Source organism: Bos taurus, chromosome 16, assembly GCF_002263795.3.
Source record: "Bos taurus isolate L1 Dominette 01449 registration number 42190680 breed Hereford chromosome 16, ARS-UCD2.0, whole genome shotgun sequence".
NCBI lineage: Eukaryota > Metazoa > Chordata > Mammalia > Artiodactyla > Bovidae > Bos > Bos taurus.
Genome location: NC_037343.1, coordinates 35,314,511 through 35,337,592, shown reverse-complemented (window position 1 = coordinate 35,337,592; position 23,082 = coordinate 35,314,511). Strand labels below are relative to the sequence as shown.

Genomic DNA, 23,082 nt, shown 5'->3' with positions numbered 1-23,082 from the left:
TGACACAGCCATTCCTGGATAACCTGTGTGCCTAAAATCCCTTCTCAGTGCTAAACAGTGGGTTGATTTTCTTTTTACAATTAAAAAAAAATGAGTAGTATTGCATTAGAGTACCCAAAACTGCTTCATTGGAAACAAAAACTATTTACATTAAATAAAAATCCAGTTGCTGGCTGCATCTGCACATTCATAGCACGGTGAAGCAGGGTGATAGTGCAGAGGGCTTCTGGCACGCACACCGAAGGGATAGGAAGAAGGGGTAAGAGGGGAGGAGCAAAGAGTACAGCTCATTTCTGGTTCCAGAGCTGATTGGACAGCCAGTCCGGCTCCTTATAGAGCCCGTCCCCGCTGGTGGCACAGGTGGCCTGAATGTACCAGTGCCCGTGGCACAGAGTGTAGACCCAGCTTGGCTGTGATCTCGGCTGCATTCATGGCATTGGGGAGGTCCTATCTGTTAGCAAACACGAACAGAAAAGGCGTCCCAGGGTTCATCTTCTGCCAGCATCCTCATGTGAGCCTCGCAGGCCTCTCACACTGTCAACCACAAAGATAAGACTTTGTGTGTTCTAAAGGTAGTGGCACCATAGATGCCGGATCTTGTCCTGGCCACCCATGTCCCACGGAGTGAAGCTGATGTTCTTGTATTCCACCGTCTCCATGATGAAGCCTGTAGTGGGAATAGTGATCACAGTTTCAGCCAACTTCACTTTGTACAGTGAGGGTCTTTCCCACAGCATCTAGGCCCACAGTGAGAATGCACATTTCTTTTTTGACAAAAAGGCCCTTGAAGAGGTTTGAAAAGATATGTCCTGGCGCAGCTGTCGCTCTGAGGCAGGCGTTGGTTTCACTCCCACACAATTCCAATAGTGATTTCACAAGACCGGAATAAACAAGGAAGGTCACCAAGAGTGTAAGGCGACTGGGCTGTAAAGTAGCTAGCAAGAATTTCTAACATCTCATGTGACCCATTCCTTAATACTAGTGCAGGCAGAAGAGTTCTTCATGGCCTCAGTCATAATCAGTTAATTCTGCACACTGTGTAGAATTAAAATATTAGAAAATGCTTTTAAAAATGGTCCCATAACAAAGTTTCCACTGGAATGAAAGCCACTAGCTTTAGCACTGCTGGAACCCAGAGGGTTTGCCAGCCCGTGTTCATATTTCAATTTCCAGCCTGGGGCTTTGAATTTTTTCTCTTTTTTATATTCTTTTCCATATCCCAGGACATTGAGCATAGTTCCCTGTGCTACACAGCAGGACCTGTTGTCCATCCATCCTTTTTTAAAAATTTTTATTATAACTGGAGGCAAATTACTTTACAATGTTGTGGGTTTTGCCATACATTCTATATGAAATAGTTTGCATCTACTAACCCCAGACTCCCAATCTACCCCTCCACCGCCCTCCTCTCTCCCTTGGCAACCACAACTCTGTTCTCTGTGTTTGTAAATTTGTTTCTACATCATAGATAGGTTCATCTGTGTCATATTTTAGATTTTATACGTAAGTGATACCATATGGCATTTGTCTTTTTCTTTCTGACTTACTTCACTTAGTATGATCATCTATAGTTGCATCCGTGTTGCTGCAAATGGCATTATTTCATTCTTTTTATGAATGAGTAATATTCTATTGTATATACGCACCACATCTTCATCTATTTATCTATCAATGGACATTTAGGTTGTTTCCATGTCTCAGTTATTGTAAACAGTGCTGCTATGAACATTGGGATGCACATAACTTTTTGAATTATAGCTTTGTCTGGAATGAACTGCTGGATCTTATCGTAAGTGGATCTTTAGTTTTCTGAGGAACCTCCACACTGTTTTCCACACTGCCTTCACCAACTTACATTCCCATCAACAGTGTAGAAGGGTTCCCTTTTCTCCACACCCTCTTCAGCATTTATTATTTGTAGACTTTTTAATAGTGGCTATTCTGACCTGTGTAAAGTGGTACTTCATTGTAGTTCTGATGTGTATCTCTGTAATAATTAGCATTTTTTAATATGCTTATTGGCCATTTGTATGTCTCCTTTGGAGAAATGTCTGTTTAAGACTTCTGCCCAGTTTTTGATTGGATTGTTTGATTTTGTTGTTGGGTTGTATGAGCTCTTTGTATATCTTGGAAATTAAGACCTTGTTGGTTTCATCATTTGCAAATATTTTCTCTCATTCTGAAGGTTGTCTTTTCATCTTGCTTATGGTTTTCTTTGCTATGTTAAAGTTTGTAAATTTAATTAAGTCACATTTGTTTGTTATTATTTTTATTGCTTTGGGAACCTGACCTAAGAAAACATTGGTATGATTTATGTCAAGAGAATGCTTTGCCTATGTTATCTTCTAGGAGTCTTATGGTGTCTTAATATGGGAAATAGATGGGGAAACAGTGGAAACAGTGTCAGATTTTATTTTTCTGGGCTCCAAAATCACTGCAGATGGTGACTGCAGCCATGAAATTAAAAGACGCTTACTCCTTGGAAGGAAAGTTATGACCAACCTAGATAGCATATTCAAAAGCAGAGACATTACTTTGCCAACAAAGGTTCGTCTAGTCAAGGCTATGGTTTTTCCTGTGGTCATGTATGGATGTGAGTGTTGGACTGTGAAGAAGGCTGAGTGCCGAAGAATTGATGCTTTTGAACTGTGGTGTTGGAGAAGGCTCTTGAGAGTCCCTTGGACTGACTGCAAGGAGATCCAACCAGTCCATTCTGAAGGAGATCAGCCCTGGGATTTCTTTGGAAGGAATGATGCTAAAGCTGAAACTCCAGTACTTTGGCCACCTCATGCGAAGAGTTGACTCATTGGAAAAGACTCTGATGCTGGGAAGGATTGGCGGCAGGAGGAGAAGTGGACGACAGAGGATGAGATGGCTGGGTGGCATCATTGACTCGATGGACGTGAGTCTCAGTGAACTCCAGGAGTTGGTGATGGACAGGGAGGCCTGGTGTGCTGCGATTCATGGGGTCGCAAAGAGTAGGACATGACTGAGCGACTCATCTGATCTGATCTGAATGTTTAAATCTTTAAGCCATGTTGAGTTTTTTTGTGTATGGTGTAAGGGTATGTTCCAACTTCATTGATACAGCTATCCAACTTTCCCCACACCATGTGCTAGAAACTTTCTCCCATTGTATATGCTTGCTTGCTTTGTCAAAGAATAATTGACCACAGGTACGTGGGTTTATTTCTAGATTATTCTTTGCCATTTATCCATATGTCTGTTTTTGTGCCAGTTCCACACTGTTTTGATTACCATAGCTTTGTATTACTGTCTGAAGTCTGGGAGGGTTACTGGTGCTTTGAATTTAAATGGTGCTTGGCAAATGTGTTTTTAACATATTTAATACATATAAATACTACTCAAGCTTCAGATGAGAGGGAAAGGAGTATGAAAAAAAATACAAATGGCTATTTTAGAGTAGGAATATCTCTTGTCTCACATTCTAAATTCTAAGTTGGGGAAGAGAGAAGTCATAAAAACAAAGGAGGATGACAGACCATATTCTCACATTTATTTGGAAAGCTATTCTATTCATCTTGTCTTGGATTCTTTAAGGGAAGTAGGCAAAAAAGGAAGAAAAACAGAGAATATGAAAGAATCAATTAAGAGGTATTAAAGGAATTTCATGTAGCTACTGGCATATATTCAAAAAATTTGAAAAAATATGAATTGTGCCCAAAGTCTTGTGGGTTTTGGCACTTACATTGAAATTAAGTTCTATCTATACCTGAGAATCAGATCTTTCAGGGAAAATTCAATTTCTGAAACTGAAATATTTTCACAAAATGGAGAAAAGAAAGATGCACATCAAAGAGATCAAACTTGGAAATAAGCCTGATGTTATAAATTGAGATTCTTAAATCACAGACCATGCTTTTCTTTTCTTGACCCCATGTCTCTTACACATCTCTTATTACTGTTAACACTCTAGCCTTGACTTACAGCCAGCTCTTCTTAGTGGCTTATCTTAGTCTAATGAAATGAAGATTTGCCATGATTTTGATCTAGTTAAATAAGATCCAGTCTTAACCTACATGCTGCTGCTGCTGCTAAGTCACTTCAGTCGTGTTCAACTCTATGCGACCCCATAGATGGCGGCCCACCAGGCTTCCCTCTCCCTGGGATTCTCCAGGCAAGAACACTGGAGTGGGTTGCCATTTCCTTCTCCAATGCATGAAAGTGAAAAGTGAAAGTGAAGTTGCTCAGTCGTGTCTGACTCTTAGCGACCCCATGGACTGCAGCTTACCAGGCTCCTCCGTCCATGGGATTTTCCAGGCAAGAGTACTGGAGTGGAGTGCCATTGCCTTCTCCACTTAACCTACATAAGATGTGGTAAATGCACAATGATAAATTAGACATTTAAGTTATCTCAGTCTATTTTCAACTGAGTACTCTTTTAAGCTTAAATCAATCACTTTTATTTTCAAACATTTCAGTGGGTCCCTATTTCAAAAAACATAAAGAAAAAGACCTTCGAAAAACCTTTGAATGCCATTTCTGTATTTCTCTCCTTCCCTCCCCCCGACTCCAGTATTGCTCACTCTGCTTCAGTCACATCAGTGTCTTTGGAAATTCTTCTACCATCCAGTTGCTCTCTTGACTCCTTCAAGTCTTAGCTCTAGTGTCATACTCTCAATCACCACTGTTTGAAAATATAAACCTCCCTCCAAACCACATACTATGTGGTTCCCCTTATCTTGCTCTATTTCTTTTCTCCAGTTTATTCACACATTTGAATATACTATAAAATTTCTTATTTATTATTATACTTATTGCTTATTTTCTATCCCTGACCCACTAGAATGTAAACTGTACAAAGACTTTTGTCATTTTAGTTCATTGATGTATCCCAAATGCTTAGAACACTGCCTGACATAGAATTATCCAATAAGTATTTTTGGAATAAAGGGAAGAATATGTTCAGTATTCATTATCATTTATTAAGTAGTATTGGAAAATAATGTGAAACTCAAACTTCATTATATCTGATTCTCTAAACATTAGGCCATATGTCCTTAAATAGATGTTCAAGTGAGACATTGAGAGGGAACGGAAAAAAATAGGCATAGGGATCAAATCATAACTCAGTTTTTTACCAGCTATGGCAAAGTAAATTTGTGTGAACTTTAGTTATCCCCTTTGTGAAATGACTGTGATGAAGACATTAAGTGAGCAACTAGATCAGTTCCTGGTGTAGTAGGCATGTGATAGATGTGTTTCTCCATTTTTTTCCCTCTAACTTTTCAGTAGACTCCACATTGTAGGGGGAAAAAGGAGAAATCTAAGGCACCTGCAAAGATCTACAGTGTGTCCACAGACTCTCATCATAAGAAACTGCAGGAAATTGGGAGAAAGGTGAAAAGGCAGTTATCAGATCTTTTCTAGTCCTTCTTGAATGGAAGGCCTCATCAATGGGGACACTGAGAACAAGGATAGACAAGACTGCCTCTTACTCAAGGCTGTGGAGGGAGAAATTGGTGACCTAATGTGGACAAAATGGTGAATGAAAATGGCCATGCAGAGCCAAAGCAACCTGACCAAACATATTATCAAAGCAAAACAGTCACCGACCAGGTACTAAGTCAAAGGGTCAGAGAGGTAAAGGGGTCAAGAATAAGGCTTAATTGACATTTCTCCAAAAAGGACATACATATAACCAATAGGCACATGAACAGATGCTCATCATCACTAAATAACAAAAAATGCAAATCAAAACTACAATGAGGCATCACCTCACACAGGTCAGAACAGCCATCATTAAAATGTCTACAAACAACAAATGCTGAAGAGGGTGTGGAGAAAAGGAAACCCTTCTACACTCTTGGTGGGAATGTAAGTTGGTGCAGCCTGTATTGAAAATAGTATGGAAGCTCATAAAAAAACTAAAAATAAAGTTTTCATATGATCTAGCAACCCCACTCCTAGGCATGCTGCTGCTACTGCTCAGTCACTTCAGTTGTGTCCGACCCTGTGCGACCCCATAGACTGCAGCCCACCAGCTCCCCCATCCCTGGGATTCTCCAGGCAAGAACACTGGAGTGGGTTGCCATTTCCTTCTCCAATGCATGAAAGTGAAAAGTGAAAGTGAAGTCGCTCAGTCGTGTCCGACTCCCAGCGACCCCATGGACTGCAGCCTACCAGGCTCCTCCGTCCGTGGGATTTACTCCTAGGCATAAACCCAGATAAAACTGTATTTCAAAAAGATAAGTATCTCCTGTGTTCATAGCAGCACTATTATTATAGCCAATACATGGAAACAATCTAAATCAACAGATGAATGGATAAATAAGATGTGGTACATATATACAATGAAATACTACTCAGCCATTAAAAACAATGAAATAATGCCATCCACAGCAACAAATGGCTACATTTGTTGCTACAGATGGATGGAGCTCAAGATTATTATACTAAGTGAAGTCAGTCAGAAAAAGAAAGACAAATACAATATGATATCACTTATATATGTGGAATCTAAAATACGACACAAACATATCTAGAAACAAAAAGGACTTACAGAACACAAAGAACAGACTTGTGGTTGCCAAGGGGAAGGAGATTTGGTATTAGCAGAGGCAAACTATTACATATAGGATGGATAAACAACAAGTCCTACTGTATAACATAGGAAACTATATTCAGTGTCCTGGGATAAATTATAATGGAGAAGAATATGAAAATATATATATATATATATATATATGTATAACTGAGTCACTTTGCTCTACATTGGAAATTAAACACATTGTAAGTCAACTATACTTAAATAAAAAAATTTAAAAAAGAATAAGAAGGTTGAGAGTGACTATAGGAAATATGGACTCAGTGAATGTCATTGCAAATGGCCATGTCCTGCAGCCAGATTGAGAGGCCTGGATGAATAAGGGCATGAGATGGCACAGTCCTTTAGAAAGTCCTGCACAGGATGGACAGCAACCTTTTTGACAGTCTAGGAATCTGTCTTCACTGATACTCATCTCACATTTCTAAATAAGGCTTTCATCTTCAGGAAACTAGAAAAAGGCAGGACTGACGAATAGCATTCCCCTTCCTCAGGTCAAAGGGAGTAGTACTTCATACTCTGAAGTCAGAAAGAAAATTAAAGTGAAAATATATTTTTAAAAAATAGAGTAAGTTTTAACAAATGCTCATGGACTCAATGAACAATCAATGGCAAGTCAGTAAACAAGTGGATCAGTAAATGTGGATGTCCAGTTGTTCTTGCAGATTGAGCACATTTCTAGGACTTTCATTCTGAGGGGGACAATTGGGGAAACTTTCCCCAATAAAACAATCTTTTATTGTACAAGAGAAGATATTGAAACCCAGAAAAGTAAATTGATTTTCTCAAAGTCACACAATTATTACTGGCTACATTAAGACTAAACACTGATTTACAAAACAAAATTCCAGTTTCCATTGGAAGCTATTTTTTCAGTGACCAAAATACTCATTTTGGCGTCTGATGCCTTTCAAGTTGGAAAGTGTTTCCATACAGAGTAAATAATCAGACTTTTGAAAGAGTAAAAACATTTCATTAGACTGTGGTGCAGTCTGTATATTTTTTCCTATTTTACTCTGTAGTCATCTTTCCTAGGGATAGAAATTCTTGCATCTCTCAGAGATGGTGTCATTTTTTTTAGTTGTAATATACACATTTTAAAGAAAATTAAAATCAAAAGCGTATATGTATGTGTACATGTACACTTTATATATATATAGTATATATAAAGTTATCAAATATATATATTCTTTAATTTTATTTGTATATTATTTAATTTTCCTCGAGTATATATACCATGATACTTATATACCGCTACCACTTGAGGCATAATATCATTAATAGTTTTATAAATTATCTTACATTAGTCATTATTAGTGCTGATAAATAAAATTCAGTTTCGCTCTTGTTTACTGAGCTCCTGCTTTTTGACAGGCCCAATAACAGGTGTGGAGATTTCAGAAAATGAGGGGTTTTTGGGTTTTTTTTTTTTTTTATAAATATTTTAGAGATTCTCCCATGTCTTTAATGAGCTTTTGAAACCTTCCATAATCTTATTCCTTATGTTAGCTACACAAAGTTACTTCTATGGAGAGTTAATATGTTTAATTTGTGTTGGCTTTCCTGACATTGTACTCAAATTCTAGAAGTTCAGACAGTTCAGGGCCTGATCATACCTAGAGATATTTGGCTCTAACCATTGCCCCAAAATAAAGACCTTATAAGGTTTGTGAATGCAGTATCTCATATATCCCATTATGGGTGACTCTTTTTTCAGAGTAAGCAAGGAATAAAAGACATTCTTAAAACTGTTCCTCATCCTCTTATTCCTTTTGAGATTTTCAAATAGGTGAAGTTTAGAATTATGACTGGCTACTTCATCTGAGTACATTACCCTTTGATGGAGAAATTCACCTATTCTGTTTCTATATAAAGTAAATCAGTTTTACAAACTGAGATCTTGTTGCCACTCAGAGTGTGGCTCTGAATTAGTCTCTGCTGGACTTCACCTGAGGGGGCTAGTTAGTTCTTTTAAAACATAATTATCTTACCACATTGCAAAGTATTTTGCTTCATCGATTACATGTTTTGAGAAGGTAAAATCGCCATTATCTATAAGAAACCTCTCTTATCAATAGATAAAAAGACTATCTACAGAGAGATATAAAACAGAATGTTTCTAAGTTCATACCATTGACAATAATAAACATTCTGTGAAAAAGAATAGAAAGCTCCAAATTTAAAAACAGTGACATCAACTATCTGATTCAATCAGAAACTGGAGGGAAGAAAAAATAATACAATTAGCATCAACACAAAATCCTGCCTATAATGGAGGTACAATCAAAATTTGTTAAACTGAATTGACAATTCATGGTTTAATTATCTGATAAGATGCTTGAGGATTGACACTGTTTAAGAGACAGATAAACTTTAGACACCAAAGGAGTGGAAAACCGTTTATGTTTTATTAATTTTGATTTAATATTAACTTTAAAATACTTTATTATAAAAATATTCAAAATTAAAAATTAAACAATAAAAATAAGATAAAATAATTTTAAAAAAATAAAAAGATTCCCTGTTGCCTCCTCTATCACTGCCCTTGCCCCCATGGTGAGATGCAGCCTACCCCCACCTCCCCAGTAGACATCCCAACACTTTGGTCTTAGACCCTGGAGCCCAGCGGGCTGGGGAGATGCTGTCCAAGTTCCGCTCCAATCCCCCATCCCCCGAAGGCCCCTCTCCGTCCTGGCCAATCTCCTCCTGGTAAGTGGGCTCCTGGGAGCATGGGAGCCTCTCCCCTCCCCAGGAACCCCTTGTCCCGCCTCTACTTTTCCTCTCTCCCGCCCTTACCTCTGTCCCTGCGGGGATTCCTCCAATCCCCCCCGCCCTTCCATCCCCCCAGGTGTCCGAGTTCACCCACCAGCGCTTAGGAGATGCCCTAGTTGTGAGCAGACGAACTCTGCATTCTCTTGCTCCGCCATCTTGGCTCCACCCCCTATGCTTACTCTTTCTTGCCTTTCCATAGCCTAGACTGACACATTAAAGTAAAAGTTGAAAAAGACTCTGATGCTGGGAGGGATTGGGGGCAGGAGGAGAAGGGGACGACAGAGGATGAGATGGCTGGATGGCATCACTGACTCGATGGACGTGAGTTTGAGTGAACTCCGGGAGTTGGTGATGGACAGGGAGGCCTGGCGTGCTGCAATTCATGGGGTCGCAAAGAGTCAGATATGACTGAGCTACTGAACTGAAATGAAGACCTATCTAGCATTCAAAAGGATTTATGTACATTGCAGAGAAGAGAAGGACTTCCCTGGTGGCTCAGATGGTAAAGTGTCTGCCTACAGTGTGGGAGACCTGGGTTCGATCCCTGGGTCCGATCCCTGGGTCAGGAAGATCCTCTGGAGAAGGCAATGGCAACCCACTCCAGTACTCTTGCCTGGTAAATCCCATGGACAGAGGAGCCTGGTAGGCTGCAGTCCCATGAGATCGCTAAGAGTCAGACATGACTGAGCAACTTCACTTTCAGAGAAGAGAAAGCATTTATAATTACATATTTTCTATAGTAAATGCTCAAAGAAAAAGAAGGAGAGGGAAATCTCTTTCCTCATATCTTTGTGTGTGTCCTTACAAAGACTGTGATGTAGAGGTAATCCAGGGTGGGTTGGCGGAGGGTACCATTGTGGACCTGTGTGAGCCAAAGTGAAGTGGTAACATAAAAATGAGTAGGCAGATGCTCTGAAGTAGACAGGAGACACCTGCTTCAATATTTATATTTATATCAATATCTGTAATTGAGAGTTCGTAGAGATAAGAGAGGGCTTTGGCTTCCCAGGTAGCGCTAGTGGTAAACAACTCGCCTGCCAAGGCAGGTAAACCTAAGAGATACAGTATCGATCCGTGGGTTGGGAAGATCCCCCAGAGAAGGGTATGGCAACCCACTCCAGTATTCATGTCTGGAGAATCCCATGGACAGAGGAGCCTTGTGGGCTACACTCCATGGAGTTGGAAAGAGTCAGACATGACTGAAATGACTTAGCACATGCGTACACACACACACAAAGATAAGAGAAACAGATGTGTGGCATGTAGCTAGACTACCTGAGTGAATCCACTGTTTTTTACTGGATCCAGAACTTTCATCCAGAACTACAATTTTCCTGAGGCCTAACTGTCCAGGTTCCCCTGCATTCTCCTGCATATATGCCATTACAATAACCACCACATTCTTCCTCCATACACACGCCATTACTAGGAGTAGCATGAGAGAGTCTGTTTCTTGGGTTAAAAGTGCTTGTTTAAAATATCCCTACCGTATATCACAGGGAATTCTACGCAATACTCTGTATTGCCATATGAGAGATGAATCTAAAATAAGTTATACATATGTATATATATAACTGACTCTCTTTGCTGTACAGAAAAAACTAACATAACATTGTAAATCAACTATACGCCAATCAAAAATTTTTTTAAAACATGAAGATTTTTTTCCTGAGGAACTATGCTGGGACTCTTGTGTGCAGAACACTCTATTATCTGGATATAATTCACTCCTCTTAGGAAGGCTTGACATCTGACACATGTGTAAGTCATTCTATGAATTCAGTCAGTCAGACAACTCTAGCCAAGGGTCCACAAGGCTTTGTGGATATGTAAATTAATGCCCTCAAGTGAATGGAGGATCACAAATACTGGAGCTCTAGTTTGTGAAAGGCAAACCTTTGGTTTCCTTGAATGTAACCACTCTCCCTTGGCAAGAATCTAACAGAATTAGCCTTTGTGCAAAATATTTACAGAGCAAGATATGCACCTGTTCGTTCATTGTTTTGCTCATTCATTAAATCAATTAACAATTAAAGGTCCAAGAAGGGTTCTGTGAATGGGAGACACAACAGACCAGGGCACTGTGTCAAGTTGGTTACATTTCAGCTGGAGACCACAGAGCCCAGAAGCATATGAAGATATCGTATCAGGGGCACAGTTGAGGGATATATAAAGCACAAAGAGTTGGTACTACAGAGAGTTTAAATAGGTGGTCAGGAGGATCAGATATATTTTATTATCATTCTGGTATTTCTGTTATATCTGCCTTGTATTATAATTTGGTGAGAGTGGATTGTTTTTTAAAAAATGGCTAAAGCTGGAAAGTTTTCTAGTGATTCTTAGAGGTAAAGGTTTGGGGTCCTTGGAATGAGAAGCTTGATAAAGCAATTGCTCCCCTCACTGGCTTTCCAGAGTTCTGAGCTTCAGGATTCCTATTCCTGCTCCTGAGTTTGTGTGGTGAGCCCTGGGGACTCTTGTCCAGGATCCTTGTTGAAAAGACACAGCTTATTTAGGCTCATACTCGCTCTCGGGAAAGACATGCTGGGCTTCTCAGGCTTCTCATTCTATCTCACTCCACATCCAGGGACTAATTCACTCTGCCACCTGGCAATGAGGGCTCTAACAAAATGGATCTTGTATGCTGAGGGCACCTGCAAAGTTAAGCCCAATTGCATTGTTTGGAATGTGTAGATGGCTAGAGCAAGACTGTGTATTCTTCATATTAAAATGAACTCACAGAATCACTAGAAATTACCAAAAAGCACTCAAGTAAAGTGATGAATATTAAATTGAGGAGTGCTCAGCCCCCAAATAAGAGTACAGTCAGTGATATACAAGCTCTACTCCCCACCCCCCCAAAATAAATCTATGTTGAACCATGCTAAAGAGGAAGTCCTCCATGGTATCAAGTAATGAGGAGAGGTTAGGAATTATTCAGTGAAAACAGATATTCTCTATCAAGAGAAATAGGCTTGAAGTGTACCTGGACCTGATTCATTCAAACTACTATAGTAGTTGGAGTGCTAACATCTCTTGCTCTTCACAGACTCTGAGGAGGCTCTCTTCTGAGACAGGTGGGTCTTTCTGTGTATATGTAAGGATGAGGGGAAAGTGAGGGAGGTGGCAACTGTAGGCTTCTGAGCACACAGCACAGAATATCGTGGTCAGAGGCAGACCAAGAGGCAGTGGATGACTGGGAAGGCATGTGGAGTTAGAAGATAAGAGTTGAGACTCGAATGTCTTTTCCTGGATTGTTTGATGGGCACCTTACCAAGACACAGTGAGCCTTAGTTATTTCATCCACACAGTCCATATAGGGTTCAGTTCAGTTCAGTTGCTCAGTTGTATCTGACTCTTTGCGACCCCATGAACCACAGCACGCCAGGCCACCCTGTCCATCGCCAACTTCCGGAGTCTACCCAAACCCATGTCCATTGTGTTGGTAATCCTATCCAACCATCTCATCCTCTGTCATCCCCTTCTCCTCCTGCCTTCAATCTTTCCCAGCATCAGGGTCTTTTCAAATGAGTCAACTCTTCACATCAGGTGGCCAAAGTATTGGAGCTTCAGCTTCAGCATCAGTCCTTCCAATGAACACCCAGGACTGATATCCTTTAGGATTGACTAGTTGGATCTCCTTACAGTCCAAGGGTCTCTCAAGAGTCTTCTCCAATACCATAGTTCAAAAGCATCAGTTCTTCAGCTCTCAGCTTTATTTATAGTCCAGCTCTCACATCCATACATGACTACTGGAAAAACCATAGCCTTGACTAGACTGACCTTTGTTGACAAAGTAATGTCTCTGCTTTTTAATATGCTGTCTAGGTTGGTCATAACTTTCCTTCCAAGGAGTAAGCGTCTTTTAATTTCAGGGCTGCAGTCACCATCTGCATTTTGGAGCCCCCCAAAATAAAGTCAGCCACTGTTTCCACTGTTTCCCCATCTATTTGCCATGAAGTGATGGGACTGGATGCCATGATCTTTGTTTTCTGAATGGTGAGCTTTAAGCCAACTTTTTCACTCTCCTCTTTCGCCTTCATTAAGAGGCTTTTTAGTTCCTCTTCACTTTCTGCCATAAGGGTGGTGTCATCTGCATATCTGAGGTTATTGATATTTCTCCCGACAATCTTGATTCCAGCTTGGGCTTCCTCCAGCCCAGCGTTTCTCACGATGTACTCTGCATAGAAGTTAAATAAGCAGGGTGATGTACTCCTTTTCCTATTTGGAACCAGTCGTTGTTCCATGTCCAGTTCTAACTGTTGCTTCCTGACCTGCATATAGGTTTCTCAAGAGGCAGGTCAGGTGGTCTGGTATTCCCATCTCTTTCAGAATTTTCCACAGTTTATTGTGATCCACACAGTCAAAGGCTTTGCCATAGTCAATAAAGAGGAAATAGACATTTTTCTGGAACTCTCTTGCTTTTTTGATGATCAGCAGATGTTGGCAATTTGATAGACTGATTATCTAGAAAAGTGGATTAATCAAGATTACATTCTGAGGTGTACAAGACATTCTACTAGGGTATAAGGAGAAACTAGAACTTCTATTCACATGTATCTTTATCTTAGTCTCTTTTAAATTGTCTATTTTGTGTGTTTAATGCACACTGTCAAAGACTAGTACATGTGCTCAGTAGATCAGTCATGTCTGACTCTTTGTGATCCCAGGGACTGTAGCCCATCAGGCTCCTCAGTCCATGGGATTTCCCAGGCAAGAATACTGGAGTGGGTGCCATTTCCTTCTCCAGGGGATCTTCCCAACCCAGGGGTATAATTCACATGCTCTGCATCTCTTTTCATTGGCAGGTGGATTTTTTTTACCCCTGAGCCACCTGGGAAGCCCCCATAGTAGTACATAGATAAGTTTAAAGTTACATGGCCAAACTTGCATGAAGGCTGACGATTTAGAATGCTGAGAGTCAGAAGAACTTGGAGTTAGAAAAGGGAGAATCTTCACTCAGCCACTTTCTAGTTGCCTGACCCTAGGCAGTTTCCTTAGTTTTTCTGAGCCTAACTTCCAATCTACGTATTACCAGGATAATAATAGCACTTACATCATAAGATTGTTGTGAGGATTAAATGAGTGCTTAGCAAGTGGCAAGAATGTGTGGCAAGAAATGTGTGAAATAGATAATAGCTCATATTACTCACCAACAAAATGGAGATAATTTCTTTCTTGCAAAATTGTTGTGAAATTTAATGACATGGTATATTTGAAAGTGCTCTGTAAAGCTTAAATTCTAGGTAACTGCAAAGTAATGTTTTCAATGCTTATTGAATGCTGGAGTTGTAATTCTTTCAATTGCCAGAGTCTGGGGCCATATCAGTTTAATCCTTTTATGGAATATCTGAATTTTCTTCATATCTTGGAGTTATCACAGGGAAGCCTGGGAGAAGTTACTCATAGGACTGGTACCCTGAGATTTCTCTCTATAAACAGAGAATTTGAGCATTACTTAACCTCAGATATGCAGATGACACCACCCTTTTGGAAGAAAGCAAAGAGGAACTAAAGAGCCTCTTGATGAAAGTGAAAGCAGAGAGTGAAAAACCTGGCTTAAAACTCAACATCCAAAAAATGAAGATCATGGCATCCAGTCCCATCACTTCATGACAACTAGATGGGGAAACAATGGAAAAAGTGCCAAACTTTATTTTCTTGGGCTTCAAAATCACTGCAGATGGTGACTGCAGCCATGAAATTAAAAGACCCTTGCTCCTTGTAAGAAAAGTTATGACCAACCTAGATAGCATATTAAAAAGCAGAGTCATTACATTGCCAACAAAGGTCCATCTGGTCAAGGCTATGGTTTTTCCAGTGGTCATGTATGGATGCGAGAGTTGGGCTGTGAAGAAAGCTGAGCGCCAAAAACTTGATGGTTTTGAACTGTGGTGTTGGAGAAGACTCTTGAGAGTCCCTTGGACAGCAAGGAGATCCAGCCCATCCATCCTAAAGGAAATCGGTCCTGAATATTCATTGGAAGGACTGATGTTGAAGCTGTAACTCCAATACTTTGGCCACCTGATGGGAAGAACTGACTCATTGGAAAAGACCCTGATGCTGGGACAGATTGGAGGCAGGAGGAGAAGGGGACAACAGAGGATAAGATGGTTGGATGGCATCACCGATTCAATGGACGTGAGTTTGAGCAAGCTCCAGGAGTTGGTGATGGACAGGGAAGCCTGGCATGCTGCAGTCCATGGGGTTGCAAAGAGTCAGACATGACTGAGCCACTGAACTGAACTGAACTAGGTGGCTGGGTGTGGCCTCTCGAAAGCCATTCTTCTATGTCCATCCTTTAAATGTTAGAATTTTGTAGATAAGATCAATATGGCCCTAGTATCCCACAAAGTTCTTATCTCTTAAAAATTAGGGTAAGAATTTGAGATGCTTTGTTCATATAAAGCAGTGCTTTGGAAAACACAAGATTTATGTATTTAATAAAATCTATAGAATCCTAGGCATCACTGCCAAAGAGGATTTAGGAAACAATTAGCTCCTTGAGTAAGCTATTTAAAATGAAGAAAGCACAAGCAACTTAACTCCCACTTTTTGGGGGGATAGTTAACGATTTATAATTGAAACCATTGCTGTTTTAGCTCTAATAATATCATATCACACTGGTTGGCAGAGCAATGAACAAAATTGGGCATTTATTTTGGCTTTCTCCATTGAATTACCTTTTAATTTCTTTCAGTGACCCAAAGGAAAGGTAACAAAATGAGATTCAAGAATCTGTGAGCTGGATGGCAGATGGAGACCCATTGCCTCTCTAAGTCCTGTGCTACATGTGGTAGAAGGAGGCCTGGCTGAGCGATGGCACCACAGCTGCCATTTTACAGTCGTGAAGATAGTGCAAAGCCTCACTGGGACCAAACTCCTATGGGTTAATAATGTGGAGCTTTACCTGGCCCAGTGTTCCTGGAAAATAATGATGGGCAATAATCCTCCCCGGTTTGTGTTTTAGGAGACAGCTGGCTGCAGAAGGCCCTCCGCCCTATGTGACTCGGACGGGGCTCATGGGTGGCTCCTGTGTGTACCCATGGCAAGGCAGACAAAAGTTCCCCAAGTTCTGATTCTCTAACTCATGAATGATTAGCTGAATCGTTGGTCCCCACTAACCAATCTGAAAATTGTCCACTAACTTAACTCATTTAAATTTTATCAGGCTTCTTTCCCTCCCCCAGGCGGCAGAAGCTTGTCTCTTCCATAAGCTTAAGTTAGCTTAAGCAAGCACTAAAATGCAGAATATCTCCCCCTTAAAGGCCCTTTCCTGTTTGAAGTACCTGTTCACATCACCTACTCATTCCACTCCTGCATACACAGTTCTCTTTAAACTTCATTGTATGACTAGTGACTAGTGAAGTCACTCAGTCGTGTCCGACTCTTTGCGACCCCATGGACTGTAGCCTACCAGGTTCCTCTGTCCATGGGATTTTCCAGGCAAGAGTACTGGAGTGGGGTGCCATTTCCTTCTCCAGGGGATCTTCCCAACACAGGGATCAAACCCGGGTCTCCCGCATTGTAAGCAGATGCTTTTACCATCTGAGCCACCAGGGAAGACTAAACTTCATTAGTCTTTCTTAAAAGAGACAAAAGCCTTTTCTACCTGAACTTTGAGACATTTGTACACATTATGCCTTCTCCCTACTACAATGGCATCTGGTCCCATCACTTTATGGCAAATAGATGAGGAAACAGTGGAAATAGTGACAGATTTTATTTTGGGGGGCTCCAAAATCACTGCAGATGGTGACTGCAGCCATGAAATTAAAAGACTCTTGCTCCTTGGGAGAAAAGTTATGATCAACCTAGACAGCATATTAAAAAGCAGAGACATTACTTTACCAACAAAGGTTCATCTAGTCAAGGCTATGGTTTTTCCAGTAGTTATGTATGGATGTGAGAGTTGGACTATAAAAAAAGCTGAGCACCGAAGAATTGATGCTTTTAAACTGTGGTATTGGAGAAGACTCCTGAGAGTCCCTTGGACAGCAAGGAGATCCAGCCCATCCATCCTAAAGGAAATCCTGAATATTCATTGGAAGGACTGATGTTGAAGCTGAAACTCCAATACTTTGGCCATCTGATGGGAAAAACTAACTCATTGGAAAAGACCTTGATGCTGGGACAGATTGGAGGCAGGAGGAGAAGGGGACGACAGAGGATGAGATGGTTGGATGGCATCACCAACTTAATGGACATGAGTTTGGGTAACCTCCGGGAGTTGGTGATGGACAGGGAGGCCTGGCATGCTGCAGTCCATGGGGTCACAAAGAGTCGGACATGACTGAGTAACTGAACTGAACTGAACTGAACTACAATGGACACCCTCCCACTGTTGTAATAGTCCCCCAACTCCATTGCAATTGTCTCTCTACCCCTATTGCAATGATCCTTATAAATAGTTTTTCCATATGTGCTTTTTATTTGACAGGAGAAAACTAGACTTTCTCTTCTACCTCTAGTCTTTTCTGTTAAATGTGCTTTTTCTTATTTTCATCTAATAAATGAATATATATATGTATCTAGATATATAAATCTATAGCTATGTATATTGAGTTCATTCTTAGTGCTACAGATAAAGACAACAAAGTCTTTCTCTCATGCCTATTGGAGTGGTTGAGAGACAGATAAGAAAAAACAAACATTAAATGATATGAAGTGTTTTGGAGATAAAACTAGGTAAGTGAGAGAATGTCTTGCTTGGGGATGAGTCAAAATTGTATCTATGGTGTGTGTGTGTGTACTCAGTCATGTCTGACTTTTTGCGATCCCATGGACTGTAGCCCACCAGGCTCCTTTGTCCATGGGATTTCCCAACCAGGAATACTGGAGTGGGTTGCCATTTCCTACTCTAAGGGATCTTCCTGACCCAGGAATCAAATTCATGTCCCTTGTGTCTCCTGCTTGGCAGACAGATTCTTTACCACTGTGCCCCTAGGGAAGCCCTTTATATCTGCGGTTGTCAGATAAAATTTCACATATACAAGTAGTCCTAAGAGAAATGAGAAAAAGGGCTAACAAGCAAAGATCCTGAGATGAGCTGACTAACATTTTAAAAGAACTACTCTGGGTTCTAAGTGGCGAACAGGCTGGGGAGAGGGCGATGATAGAAGCATGGAGAACATAGGAATCTATGGCGAAAATACCTGCATTAGAAGCTGGTGGACTGAACAAAGGTGGTGATGACCATGGTTTGGGAAGGCAAGATATGAGGGACTGGAATCAAAACTTGAATTTGGAGCATGTTATGTTTTAATGTTTATTACTCATAAATGGAGAGTTCTAGTTGAAAATTATATATTGAATATATCAGGAGAGAGATCTTTACGAGTTGAGTTCAGGAGAGAGATCTTTACAGATCTTGATATCTATGAAAGGAATATTATTAATTTAAATAATTAAGACAATCATTTAAGTCAAATGATTATTTTACTATTTAGTGTATTTAAGCCAAATATACTCATTTAGCTGTATTTACTCAATCTATCTACTTTGCCTAATATGCTAATTATGTTTTTGCCTCAGGCCTTTGTCCTTTGGAACAACAGACTGGTTCCAAATAGGAAAAGGAGTATGCCAAGGCTGTATATTGTCACCCTGCATATTTAACTTATATACAGAGTATATCATGAGAAATGCTGGGCTGGAAGAAGCACAAGCTGGAATCAAGATTGCCTGGAGAAATATCAATAACCTCAGATATGCAGATGACACCACGCTTATGGCAGAAAATGAAGAGGAACTAAAAAGCCTCTTGATGAAAGTGAAAGTGGAGAGTGAAAAAGTTGGCTTAAAGCTCAACATTCAGAAAACGAAGATCATGGCATCTGGTCCCATCACTTCATGGGAAATAGATGGGAAAACAGTGGAAACAGTGTCAGCCTTTATTTTTGGGAGCTCCAAAATCACTGCAGATGGTGATTGCAGCCATGAAATTAAAAGATGCTTACCCCTTGGAAGGAAAGTTATGACCAACCTAGATAGCATATTGAAAAGCAGAGATATTACCTTGCCAACAAAGTCCCATCTAGTCAAGGCTATGGTTTTTCCAGTAGTCATGTATGGATGTGAGACTTGGACTGTGAAGAAAGCTGAGTGCTGAAGAATTGATGCTTTTGAACTGTGGTGTTGGACTCTTGAGAGTCGTTTGGACTGCAAGGAGATCCAACGAGTCCATCCTAAAGGAAATCAGTCCTGGGTATTCAGTGGAAGGACTGATGCTAAAGCTGAAACTCCAGTACTTTGACCACCTCATGCGGAGAGTTGACTCATTACAAAAGACTCTGATGCTAGGAGGGCTTGGGGGCAAGAGGAGAAGTGGACGACAGAGGATGAGATGGCTGGGTGGCATCACCGACTCAATGGACATAAGTTTGAGTGAACTCCGGGAGTTGGTGATGGACAGGGAGGCCTGGTGTGCTGCGATTCATGGGGTCGCAAAGAGTCGGACACGACTGAGCAACTGAACTGAACTGAACTTTGTCCTTTCTTTCCTCTGTCTACCAGGGTTACTCAAAATGCAACAAGATAAAAAGCCAGAGATAATGAGCCAGAGTGCAAACTGACACACTGCTTTCTTCATCAAGAATGTCTTTCAATATGAAAGAAAAATGTTAGCAGGACTGAACAGCATTTCGTAATGAAATTGGTTTGCATTCTAGGATATTCTCCTTATCTTACCATCAATCAGAAATAGACATTTCATGCACCATGCTGTTCTAGACCACTGAAGTACCCCCAAATAACTACTCCACGGCTCCTCATTTCATTCAGGCCCTGGAACAAATGTCACTTCCTCAAAGAAGCCCTCTTTTCTAAAATGCTGCTTCTCTCACTGTCCCCTTTTTCCTTGCTTCAGTTCCTATGTAGCATTTATCATTATTTTACTTTATATTATGTAATTATTTGTTTAGATTGTGTCCCCCCTACAAAGCAAACTCAAGTAGGACATGAGCTTTGTTTTATTCAGTTGTATCTCCTGTACCTAGGCAATTACCTGGCTGGCACATTCAAGGTTACATAAAAAGGAAAATGAATGAACAGGAATATAATAAACACATCAATATCCTATGTTTTGTATTTGTATAATAAATCATTGCACTTCTTTTTTAATGTTCATTTTCCTTATTTTAGGTATATTCCTTTTAAACAATATTGTTGGGGAGGGGAAATTTTCCCCTTCTACTCCCCTTGAGTTCTTATGGCTGGATTAGCCATAAAATTGACACAAGACAGATTAGCAGCAGAAAAAAAACTTCTCATTTTTTAAAACTGATTTTTATTGGCGTATAGTGGCTTTACAATGCTGTTTCAGTTTCTGCTGTTTAGCAAGGGGAATCAGCCTTACATATACATATATCCCCTCTTTTTTGGATTTCTTTTCCACTTAGTCATCACAGAGCACTGAGTGGAGTTCACTGTGCTGTACAGCAGGTTCTCAGTTATCTATGTGATACACAGTATTATATATATATATGTCAGCCCCACTCTCACAATTCATCATACCCCCTTTTCCTGCCTTGGTCACCATAACTTCGTTCTCTACATCTGTGTCTCTATTTCTGCTTTGCATATTAGTTCATTGCTAACATTCTTCTAGATTCGACAAACAAGCGATATTATACAATATCTATTTTTCTCTTTCTGACTTACTTCACTCTGTATGACAATCTCTAGGTCCATCCACATCTCTGCAAATGGCATTATTTCATTACTTTATATGGCTGAGTAATATTCTATTGTATATACGAACCACATCTTCTTTATCTATCCTCTGTTGAAGGACATTTAGATTGCTTCGGTGTCTTGGCTATTTTAATTAGTGCTGCCAAGAATATCGCAGGGCATGCATCTTTTCAAATTATTGTTTTCTCTGGATAGATGGCTAGGTGTGGGATTGCTGGGTCATACAGTAACTCTAATCTTAGTTTTTTCAGGAACTCCCACACTATTCTCCATAGTGGCTGTACCAATTTATATTTCCACCAGTAGTGAAGGAGGGTTCCCTTTTCTTCACACCCTCTCCAGCATGTATTGTTTGTAGATTTTTTTGATGACAGTCATTCTGACTGATGTCAGGTGATACCTCATTCTAGTTTTGGTTTGCATTTCTCTAATAATGAGCGATGTTGAGCATCTTTTCATGTGTTTGTTGGCCATCTGTATGTCTTCTTGGGAGAAATGTCTGTTTATGTCTTTGGCCCGTTTGACTCCAGCCAGAAAGGGATAAGGCAGCCACAACTGGGGAGTCCATACTCACTCTGATGGGATCCCCCTCTAGTGCCCTCAGAGGCAGGGGCTGGCAGGAAGCTGAGTCAGATTGGGGTGCGCTCGCTCTAGTGGGAGTCTCTCCTAGTGCCTGCAGAGGCAAGGGCTGGCATATGGGGACAGAGTCCATGATGGCGGCCCCACCTCTTGCATGCCTTTCAACAGTGGTGCCTTATTTCCAAGGCAGATCTGCTTCCTCCAGGATCATTCCCGGCTAGGGAGCTCCTCACTTCTGTCCCTTCAGGCCATCTCTGTGAAACCAACAGCAGTCCTCTCCCTGGTCCACTCTCCCACACTTTAGCATCCTGCTCCCTCCACCATGGGCAAGACACTTAACTCAGCCTGGGGTGCCCAGCGCCAACTCCCTAGGAGGCTTTGGCAAAGGTGGTGCGTGGGTCCCTGGAGCTTGTGTGGGCCAGAGAGGACTTGGCTTGAGGGGCAGGTGGGCCCTCTCAGATGAGCACCCCCCCCAGTGCCCACAGAGGCAGGGGCCTGTGGGTGGGGATGGGGGTTACAATGGCCATCCCACCCCTTCCATGCCACTCAATAGCAGCGCCTTTATTCTGGGTGACCAAGGTTTCACCCAGAAACTTTCCTGGTCATGGAGCTCCTTACTCGTGTCCCTTCAGTCTGTCTCTTCACATCCAACAGCTGTCCTCTCCCAGGGTTCACTGTCCAAACCCCATTTTCCAGCACGCAGCCCCTCTCTGTACCAGGAGACACATGGCTCAGGCTGGGGTGCATGGGGCTGCAGCATGGACTATGAGCACAGATCTTACTCTGTCCTGCCCTCCACTGACCAGTTGCTGCATTCCCCTCTGACCCCCTAAAGCTCCCTCTCTGTCCCAGCTGATTTTCCCACTGTGAGGGGGCTTCTCTGAGTGCAGGAAGCTCTCCTCACCTTCAGCTCCCCTCAGGGGTGCTGGTCCCTTCTCATTTCCTCTTTTTGTTTTTCTTCCTTTAGTCCTACCTGGTTGTGTGAGGATTTTTCTTGTCCTTTTAGGTGTCCAAGGTCCTCCAATAGTATTCAGCAGATACTCTGTGAGATTTGTTCCACTTGTAGATGTATTCTTGATGTATTTGTGAAGAGAGGTGAATTTCATGTCCTCTGATTTCGCCATCTTGACTCTAGAAATAAATTTTAATTCATGTACCTAAGAGGTCCCATAGAAATAGGACCACAGGGCTTTCCTGGTAGTTCAGTGGATAAGAATCCACCTGCCAATGCAGGAGACATGAGTTTGAACCCTGATCCAGGAAGATCCCAAATGCCAGGGAACAACTAAGCTCCTGCACCCTCCATTGAACCTGTGCTCTAGAGCTCAGGAGCCACAACTACTGAGTCCCTAGAGCCCATGCTCTGCAGCAAGAGAAGCCACTGCAGTGATAAGCCCGTGCACCACAACCAAAGAGTAGTCACCACTCACTGCAACAGAGAAAAAGCCCTTGCAGCAACAAAGACTCAGGAC

General features: G+C 41.2%; 1 pseudogene; it reads right to left on the bottom strand.

Annotated features, from left to right (window-relative positions):
- Positions 1 to 287: 287 nt before the first annotated feature.
- On the bottom strand, positions 288 to 22,734 carry LOC782999 (ADP-ribosylation factor 1-like; annotated as a pseudogene).
- Positions 22,735 to 23,082: the final 348 nt, after the last annotated feature.